Source organism: Meriones unguiculatus, chromosome 1 (assembly GCF_030254825.1).
Source record: "Meriones unguiculatus strain TT.TT164.6M chromosome 1, Bangor_MerUng_6.1, whole genome shotgun sequence".
Classification (NCBI taxonomy): Eukaryota; Metazoa; Chordata; class Mammalia; order Rodentia; family Muridae; genus Meriones; species Meriones unguiculatus.
The window spans coordinates 121,965,285-121,975,475 of NC_083349.1; the positions used below are offsets into that span (position 1 = coordinate 121,965,285).

Consider the following 10,191-nt stretch of genomic DNA (forward strand, 5'->3'; position numbering starts at 1 on the left):
AACGGAGCCTGATGGATTAGCTCCAACAGAATGCAGAGCTTTGAGCCTGTACCTATTTGTTCCAGTCTGATTTTCAGTAACTTTGATAGACATAATGACCAAAAGCAACTTGGGGGGATATTTCTCACAAGTTCCAGTCTGTCTTTGAGGGAAATTAAGACAGGAACTCAATCAAGGAAGAAGCTTAAAGCAGAAACTACTGAGGAGTGCTACTTCCTGGCTTACTTCCTGGTTCACAGGTAGCTTTCTGACAGAGCCCGAACTCACCTGCCTAGGAATGGTTCAGCCCACAATGGGCTGAACTGTTCCTACATCAAGGAAATGCCCCCACAGACATCCCCCAGAGTCCAGTCTGATGGAGGCAGTTCTTCAAATGAGCCTCCCTCTTCCAAGATGGGGCAAATTGACAGCCACAATTAGCCACCACACCATTCTTTAGAGAAAATTCAGTAAGATAATCAGGGAAGGGGGGAGGGGAAGAGGGAGACTGATTTCCAATTGTAATGATTAATATTGACTGTCATCTTGACAGGATATAGAGTTTCCTACAGAAAAACTGCTGGGCATTTCTGTGACATATATTCGAGGTTAGAATATTTGATATGGGAGACACCCTAAATATGAGCACTACAGTGCCTTAGGCTAGGATCTTGGACTGAATAAGAAGAAAGCAGGTTGAGCCCCAACATTCATCTTTCTCTTGTTGCTAACTGCAGACACAACGTGACTGGAGAGCTTATGCTCCTGTTGGCTCATCCTTCCTAACCATAACGGAAAGTATCCCTCCCTAAACTGTGAGCCAACATAAGCCATGCCTGCCTTGAGTCAACTCTTGGTACGTGGTTACCCCAACCTTTCAATATGAATTCAAATCAGCCTAAATGCTAACGTCGAAACGAAGATGCATGGAGGACCAAACTGAATGGGGGAAAGAGCCGTATCTTAAAAGGTAACATCCAGGTACATAAGAACAAGTGACATGTTGAGACAGGGCTATGCACTCACTCCTCCTTTGGTCGGAGGTTACTGGATGCATCCTAGGCAGTTTTGCAGGTGTCTTTTCTGTTCATTACACCAGAAGGAAGTCGTTGGTGCCACCGTGCAGAGGAAGCTGCAGCTCACAAAAGCTAGCGACTCTGTCCAAGTCACAGAGCTTACAGTGGGGACTAATATTCAGTTCTCCCTGCCTCCAGTGTGTCCATCTTTGCTGGAATGTCCATGTCACTACAAAGCACTGCCAAAGTCAAAAACTTTGCTCTAGGTTCACTCTTGGGAAACCCACCAGACAAGGCAAATGGATTCTGACAGTAAAAGTAGGGAAGTGCTTCCAGAATGGTGGAAATCACGATGGAAGAAATCTTTACAGTGGGTGGATAATAAGCAGACTCACCCCATTCTAGCCTCCCATACATCAGCTCACTCTACACAAACTTTGAGCATGCTTCGGGGAGCAGGAAAGAAGTACTCAGAACATCCACCCAGTAAGAACCACGTAGATAACACAGGACTAATACCACCAGCTTCACAGGGTTATTATTTGAGCTGAGCAATGGATGTGGCATGGCTAGCCTGGGACCTGGCCCATGAGGAGGCTGTATCTTCTCTTCCTGCCCTGCATCTCACATCAGTTAATAAATCTGACTTCGATGGGTCAGCACACTTTGATTCTGCCCTCCTTCTGCCACAGTTCTTTTGTGAGGTTGGCCACCATCTGATCACACAACAGGGGAAGTCAGCTGTTCGGTAGAGCTGGAAGCCAGGCAAGCCATGCTAAGGAAGCCTAGAGAAACAGGAAGGGTTTTAAGTACTCCTGGGCAAGAGCACTGTGCCTGAGCAGCTCAGAGCAATGTGAGCAGCATGAGGATACTGAACCAGCAGCTGTGTGAGCATGCAGGGTGATACACACCACATGTATGGACCAGTAATGTCCATGTGACAGGGAACCTGGGCACAGTCCATGATGTAGATCATGCCTATGAGTGTGGGGTCATCCCAGTTGAGATACAATTAAAGCTACTGCAGGCCAGTGCACAGGGTTTTCCACTCTCCCTGATAAATGTCTAGGGAAGTGAATAATATTCTGGCGTCACCCACCTCCAAGGCATCTGTTCTTAAGATTAATTGGAAGGTTGGCCCGCCTAAGCCTCCCATATTTCTTTGGTAAGGAAAAAAAATCATAAAATCATGTGACCTTCATATTTGGTTCATAGTGGAAACAAATCTTCTCTCTCTCTCTCTCTCTCTCGATGCTCTTTCTTGGGTGGGTAGGGAACTGTGGGGAAATAAACCAGGAGCTGTGTTTACAGAGCAGTAAATTATGCAATCACAAATGTGGTAGGGCAGCTGTGGCAAGAAGTATCGATTCCAGTGTGGACTTGGTGCCAGAATCCAGCACATGACAGCTCTGATCTTCTCCACTGATCTTCCAGGCCACACAGGGTATGTTCTCTCTGTGGTAGTGACCAAGAAGACAAAACCAGAGGGAAGAGGACCTTCAGAAGATGCCTACAGAGTAAAAATGGGAGCTAAGAGAAACTATGGAATCCATGCCAATTAGGTGGGGAAACTGAGGTCAGAAGGGAAATGTTTTTTCCCACAGTCATATAGTGCTAGGGGAGGTGGCGTTGATTATGAACTTGTCCAGAGTCCCTTACTCCTCCTGTCTTCTCTTTTTTTCCATCTCTACCTTTCAAACACAAAAACAAGCAAACACAAGATGAATACAAAGTCAGCCTGGAATGGTAATCTGTGCTTTAGGAAGTTGGGGGTTTGAGTGGAAATGGCCACCATAGACTCGTACGTTTGAATGCTTGGTTCCCTGTTGGTAGAACTGTTTGGGAAGGATGAGGAAGTGTGGTTTTGTTGAAGGAGGTGTGTCACTGGAGGTGGACTTTGAAAACCCATGCCAGGTTCTGCCTCTCTGCCTTTCTGTCTGTCTCTGTCTCTGTCTCTGTCTCTCTCTCTCTCACACACACACACAAACACACCATGTATATTTATTTGTTTAAAAACATGAAGAAGCCAGGCATAGAGAAGCACACGCGGTGGCAGAGACAGGCAGATCATCACCATGAGTTGGAGGCCAGCCATGGCTACTAAGTAACACTTTGTTTTAAAAACTAAATATAAATACATAAATAATAAAAATGTGAAGAAGTCTCTGTGTCCTTAGAGACAGAGCCAAGAGCTAGGATGATCTGGTAACTCTATATTCTGTGTCTCTCCCATCTTCCCTTCTATCTCATCCCCTAACCAAACCAAGGAATGTTCTGAACATCACTGTATTGTATTTATATGTGTATAGAGTCAGATATCATTCTGTTTTCTTAATCTTTAAACTCATCATAAACCATGCACTAGGCTTGTTTTCCCATTCACAATTATGTTAATGTCATTCTCCAGATGGTTTATTAACGTTCATTCGCTAGCATTTTCAGCTGTCTGTACATTCTAATTTATTAGTCCTTCTTATTTCCAATAGACACGTAGGTTGCTTGATTTTTTGTTTTTTGGTTTTCTTTGTTTTTTTTTTCCTCGAAAGGAATACTGCCATGATTATTCTTACACACGTCTCCTGCTATTTAAGACTCCATCTTTGTCACATACTTACAAAGGAACTGCTGGACAGCAGTGAAAGTGAACATTTAAAATTTACAAAAGAACCACAAACTGCTTCTTGAAGTGATGCAGAAGATTGTATTTTCATATCCAAGTAGAAGCAGCGGTGTTGAGCCACATCCATTCTGTAATATGGAATTATGAAGCACCTTGAATATTTCTATGCAAATAGATAGAAAATGGAATCCGGCATGGTACTGGCTTCCACTTCCGTGTGCTTAGTTCTCCTGAACTTTGTTCTCTGGGATGAAGCTGCTTCTTCTTTTGCTTTGAGTATTTTGTGTTGATTTGAGGACTTCTTACTGGTAGGATGCTATGAGTCTATCTCCTCCTCCTCTGTCGCTTGTCTTTCTACTTCCTTTGCTGTGTCCTGAGAGGATGACTTCTTACTTTGGATGAGGTGGAATCTGTCAGTATTTACATTTGTGCTGCTGCATTTAATTTTACCACTGCCAATTCTGAGTTCAATTTCACTATTTACATTGCCTGAGTTATTCTGATCTCAAAATCTTGGTGAATATGGTTTTACCATCATCCCCTATATGTTGGGGAGGGGTAGGTGTATACAGGGGAACCTGTGTGCAAAGTTGTGTGGGGTTGTATGTGCATAATGTGTGCTTGTGTGGAGGCCTATGGATGACCTCTGGTATCATTCCTCAGACAGTTTGTTTGTTTGTTTGTTTGTTTGTTTGTTTGTTTTTGAAGCAGGGTTTATCACTTACCTGGTACTTGTCAAGTAGATTAGGCTGGCCGGCCAGTGAAGCACGGAAATCTACATGTCTCTCCCATTCCAGCACTAGGATTTTAAACATGTTCAACTAGGTCAGGCATTTTTATGTAAGTCCTAGGGCTTGAATGTGGGTCTTTGTGCTTCCAAGGCAAACACTTCATTGACTGAGCTATCTTCTGTTGATCATGACAAACCCCCCACCCATATACAGATGAGGAAATCAAACATGAGAAGTTGATTTACCCATGATCACCCAGCCCATAGCACCTCTCTGGGGTTCAGACTGCAAAACTGTGTCTGTCTGCACTGGTCTGGCTTCGTAGGTCCTCGTTGCCCCTCTCTGCTCTACCATGGATATGTTCATTTGCAGCAGACAGTTCAGGGACACCATTGCATTACTAAGGTCTAAGGACAGAAAGAAGCAGAGCAGAGCATGACCTCTGTCCTTAAAATTTTTGTATTGCAAGGACTGTGTCCAGGTAAGGCTTCATAGGAGACATGCAAGCATGGGTTTTATGGATGTTTTTACAGTGGTGGGGAGACTTAGAAGGGATAAGTATGAACATTCTAGAAGAAAATAGCACTAGCATGGGTTAGAGAGCAGAAACAGTGAAGGACATGCACAAGCTCAGAGGAGGAAATGGTAGAAAGAGGACAGAACCACGGACTCAGGCCAGATTGAAAAGGACCTTGAGTGCTGTGCCAACTGGTGAGGAGATTAGCCTGCAGGCAGTTTGTCTGATTCTGAGGCTCTGGAAGCAGGCCTATAAAATGGCCAAGCCTCCAACATCCCTCCCAAAGCTCCTCTCCAAAAGGTTTCTCTTCACCAGGGAGGGTCTTCCATTTAGTCATCAGAATACAAAGACTTTGCTTGCCCTCAGTGTGGCACGCTGACCTTTGCTGTTACAGATACATTTTTACCCAAAAATATCTGAAAGACTCTGACCTTTCTGCCATACTACCAGTGCCACCACCATTATCAACAACCAGATGAACAGAGTGCTGACCCAGGTTACATTCTAATGAAACTGGGGCCCACCGAGTTCACCGTCACACACAGAATTATCTAAGTCTTTAACTATGCAGTCTCTGGGAGTTAAAGAGGGTCTGAATCAACAGATATGCAGTGACAAGAATGCTCTGTTTTCTCCTCTACACCCGGTCTATGAGAGGGTGTGATGAGTCTGCTCCACTCCAACCCCCTGGTTGTTCTGTTGCTCATAACTTTTGTCCCCTATGTGGGTCATTAAGAGAAGAGGATGATGCACCCCAATCTCCTGTGACCGCCAATTCAGAAAGTTGCTGCACCAGAAGCATGGATGGAAAGTTTCTCCATCCGTATCAATCTTGTTGAGAAAAAAAAGCAAATAAACAAACAAACAAAAAAACAAAAAACGTGGAGGAGACCCTTCCCAAGAATTTTTTTTTTCGAGGTAGTAAATCTTAGAGACTTGTCAAAAGCTGTAATCACAAAGCTTCATTCATGGACATGAAGTGTGGTCCCCAAGAGAAAACATCCAGCCGCCTTCATGCCCCCAGCATCACAGTGACAGTTCTTACTCTGGTGTTAGTGGAATGCAGCATGTATTTATCATCTTGTTCCTGTTTGATTTCACTGAGCCCAGAGACCCATGCTAGGTAAAATAGTCCAAGTTACTTGCTGAGATCAGGGCAGAGGGAACAGAGGGCTAGAAGCGGAGGGGTTAGTGCTGGAAGGAGATGGAGTATCACATAAAATTGCACATGAGCTGAACACCCAGACCAATACAAGAACATGAGGGTGGAGTGTTATCCCGGGGTTAGCATGGAGAATTATTAGCCCATCAGATAAAGCGTAGTGAAGGGGACTTTTATTTTGATTTTAAAGACTAAGCTCTGCAGTTGCAGACAGTGCTGGGCTGACACTCAGAGAGCTGAGTGACAGGATAAATGGAGGTCTGGGACCCTATGGTCAGTATGTCGGCGGCACAGACAGCCATAGGCTCCTCCAGTGCTACCCTGTCCATTGTGCCTGTCCACGACCTGGGGACAACTGTCATCGAAGAAGTCCTGCAGAGGGCCAAGGTGGCTCAAGAAGAGTGATCTGAGGTCATAGCCAGACACATTTTGATGTCAGGTTGTGGGCAAAGTCGTACTCGACAAGCCAGTGTAGGTGCGGGGATCCCCTACTCAGTTCTAACATGGAGCTACTGGATGATCTGTGGCTCGGATCTAAAGACCGTGCGCCTTACAGCCCAGTTCAGCCACAAGTGACTCCAGCATTGTGGTTTCTGGAAGCATGGAGAACATGAGCAAGGCCCCACCCTTGGCTCAACTGAGAATAGGACTCAAGATGGGTGAGGTAGCACTAGCAGACAGCAAACTCTGTGATGGTCTTATAGATGTGTTTCACAACTATCATGTGGGCATCACAGATGAAAATGTAGTTAAAAAAAATGGCAAGTGAGTAGAGAAGCCCAAGACAAGGTTACAGTTCTGACCCAGAACAGGGCAGAGCATGTGCAGAAAGCTGGCCACTTTGACAAGGAAATTTGTGCTGGTGTCTTCCAGAAAAGGTCCTACTGAAGTGAACATTGATGAGTTTCCTTATTATGGCAGTTACATTGATGCCATGGGCAGACTAAACCCTTACTTTCTTACTGATGAGATGGGAATGACCCAGATAATGCATCAGGAATGAACAATGATGCCCCTCCCATGGTTCTCATGAAAAGACTAAAGCTGCGAATTGAATGCTGAGACCTTTAGCATGAATAGTCTCCGGGCCATAAGCTGGTGTGGAGCCTTTCGCTATGGGAGTAGGACCAATTCCAGGCATAAAGCTAGCTGTTGACATTGATGGAGGAGCCATTGCCTTGGGCTATCCTCTAGTAGCATCTGGCTGTAGGATTCTAGTGACCTTGTTACATACCCTGGAGAGAGTGGGAGGGACATGTGGGTTTGCAGCCCTGTGCACTGGGGGTGGGCTGGGGATAGAAATGTGTGTTCAGAGAGGTTGATCTGCCCAACAGGCACCACCCTTGAACAGTTCTTGTTAAATCAGTGAAACACTATATAGAACATGAGGACCAAAGTGGGCACAGGTGGGCAGCTTGCTGTACTTTAATGTGAAATACCCAAGGCTCAGACATTGCACCTGACAGTGTTATAAATAAAAGGGAAATCCAAGAAGTCATCAAGAGCTTCAGAGTGAACAACGTTTTCATAACTTCCATATTTATTGTCTTTATTTTCCAGGTATAATTTTCTCTTATCATTTATGTGTTTGTTTTTGAGTCAGGGACTCACCATGTGGCCTGAAAATCATTGTAGACCAGGCTGGCTTTGAACTCCCAAAGATCCACCTGTCTGTGCCTCCTGAGTACTTGGATTAAAGGCATACACTATCATGCCTGGCCCCAGAATGATCCATTCAAAGAATGCAGTGGATCATTGCAGCTTCTGGTGAAATTTGAGGCTCTTCACTTTAACTATGGTTGGGTCCAACACCCCTGCTTGCTTGTTGTCTGTGGCTTCCCAATGATCAAATCAAGACAAGTTCTGTAATGGTGGAAATCGGATTCGGTGACCTCTTCCAAGCTGACGAGGTGGAGTCTTCCAGCTATGCTAGTCCAAAAGACTGGGAGTTCCAACAAGTGTGCCTCTGAGTTGTAGAAATGTGAGCAGCAGGCAGCTTTGATGTCAAGAGTAAAGAGAAAGAAATACATCAAAGCTGCCCACTGTCTAAAAATTTATTTACAAACAATATTTTCAGTAGTCCAAATGATGCATAACCTGGCTACAATGTACATACATGTTACACAAATATGTGTGTATGTATGTATGTATGCATTCATGCATGTATGTTTGTATATTGGTGACCCAATGACTTTAATTGGGGAAAGTTGCTTCCAGAAACATGGATAACTTAGCAGTAGCTACCCCACTAAAGAAGGCCTCGCTTTTCACCAGCAACCATTAGCTGCCTATTTATCTTCACAACTACAAATGTAAAAGCATTTGTCTATGACATCACAGTTGGGAAAAGGACACTGAAAAGACCCACGCTTCTCTCCCTGAGAGACGTGTTCTTTCCCAGTGCTGGAGCTCAGTCTGACTCTATTGCTAATCACAGGGCATGTTCAGAAGATCAGAGGATGTCTGGGCACAAAAAGGCAGAATAATCATATTTATAATTTTTGAAATGTGATTTATGGTCAGAGATAGAGCACAGAAAAAAATAAGTCTGTAATTCAAATCCCAATTTATCATCTTTGGCATGGGAATTTAAGACAAAGACTTGAGGACAGTGACATGGAATACTTAAAACACTGACTGTGTGAGACATAGCAGATGATTAATTTTAAGTCATTATGGTTTAGGTGGGGGATGTATTGGTTTGCTAGGGTTACCATAGCAACAGCATACCATAGACAGTATCAAAGTCCTACAGTGGGCTAAGTGTGCCATTACTTTCCTCTGAGTAAGTTAACACAGATGGAAAAGCAGTGATATGATGTCACTGTGTGATGAACTGAATTGTGTCTCCCCAAACTTCCTACGTGGAGCTCTGATCCACAACGGGGTGTCCTTGGAGACTTGTGCTTTCAGAAGGACCTAAGGCCATGGGTTTCTCAGCACAAATAATCATAAGAAACTCGGATGCAGATCGCTTATGGCAGAGCAAAGGCTGCCTGAGAACCCCACAAGAAGGCAGCCAACTGCAGGCCAAGGAGGAGCCTAGAGCAAGCTACCCCAGCAACCTTAGCCGGTAATTCCAGCTTCCAGTGCGACAGAAAAAAGACTTCTGGGCTTTTACACCATCCACTTTATTATTTTGTTATGAGAACTGAGGAGAAAAATACATTTTCCTCCCTAAAGAAATAGACTGAAAAAGGAAACCTGACTCTTCACTCATTTGTGAATTTAAAGCAGGTTCTGTAAGACACACTAACAAATTAAGAATAAATAATTGTGTGTGTGAGGACCTGTGGGTGTATGTGTGTACACTGTGTGTGCATGCATACATTTGTATTAGTCTATATATGTATGTTTCTATGCAAGCATATATGTGTGTGTGTGTGTGTGTGTGTGTGCGTGTGTATTCCCCATGCAGTCCATCCACTGACAGAAATTTCCTATATAGCACCTGGCTGTATATTTGGCCTCAGAATCCTCCAATACAATGGAGGCAATGCTAAGCCATACCTCATCTCTGCTAGGTTAATTTCTCTTTCCGCTAAGGCAGGGCTGAGAACCTTTAATACAGTTCCTCATGTTGGGGTGACATAAAATTATTTCCATTGCTACTTCAGAGCTGTAATTTTGCTACTGTAATGAATCGTAATGTAAATATCTGTGTTTTCTTAGGTGACCCCCAGTGAAAGAGTGACCCACAAGATTGAGAACCATTGCACCAAGGGATCCTGAACCAAAATGCTACCCAGTTTCAACCTGCAATTGTATCACCCTGATGGAATGTAGACTGTGTCTGCTTGGGCCTTCTCTTTTATTTATGTTTATAACACTCTTAGGGACTTGGTTGCTGAGAATCCAGGTTTCCACTGGATTATTGAGGGGTTGTAGCAAATTTACTCTCATGAAAGCTGATCTCAGCAAATGGCTAGGCCAAAGCCATCCAGCCCCAAGCCTCCAGGGGAATCTCAGCTCCTTTCCCTTAGAAGACTGCTAGCCATCAGCAGCCTTTAGATTTATGTAACCTAAGTTAAATCAGTAACACCCATGAACTTGTTACATAAAAAATACTCACATGCATTGGTTAAACTGATACAGGTAAATGAGACACAGGAAACCAGGGCAAGGAGGCACCCAGCAGCTTGAGATATATGTTCTTTAAATTTGTA

At 44.0% G+C, this 10,191-nt stretch overlaps 1 pseudogene; it reads left to right on the forward strand.

Moving 5' to 3' along the window:
* Positions 1 to 6,277: 6,277 nt before the first annotated feature.
* On the forward strand, positions 6,278 to 7,347 carry LOC110541513 (acetyl-CoA acetyltransferase, cytosolic-like; annotated as a pseudogene).
* The last annotated feature ends 2,844 nt before the right edge of the window (positions 7,348 to 10,191 follow it).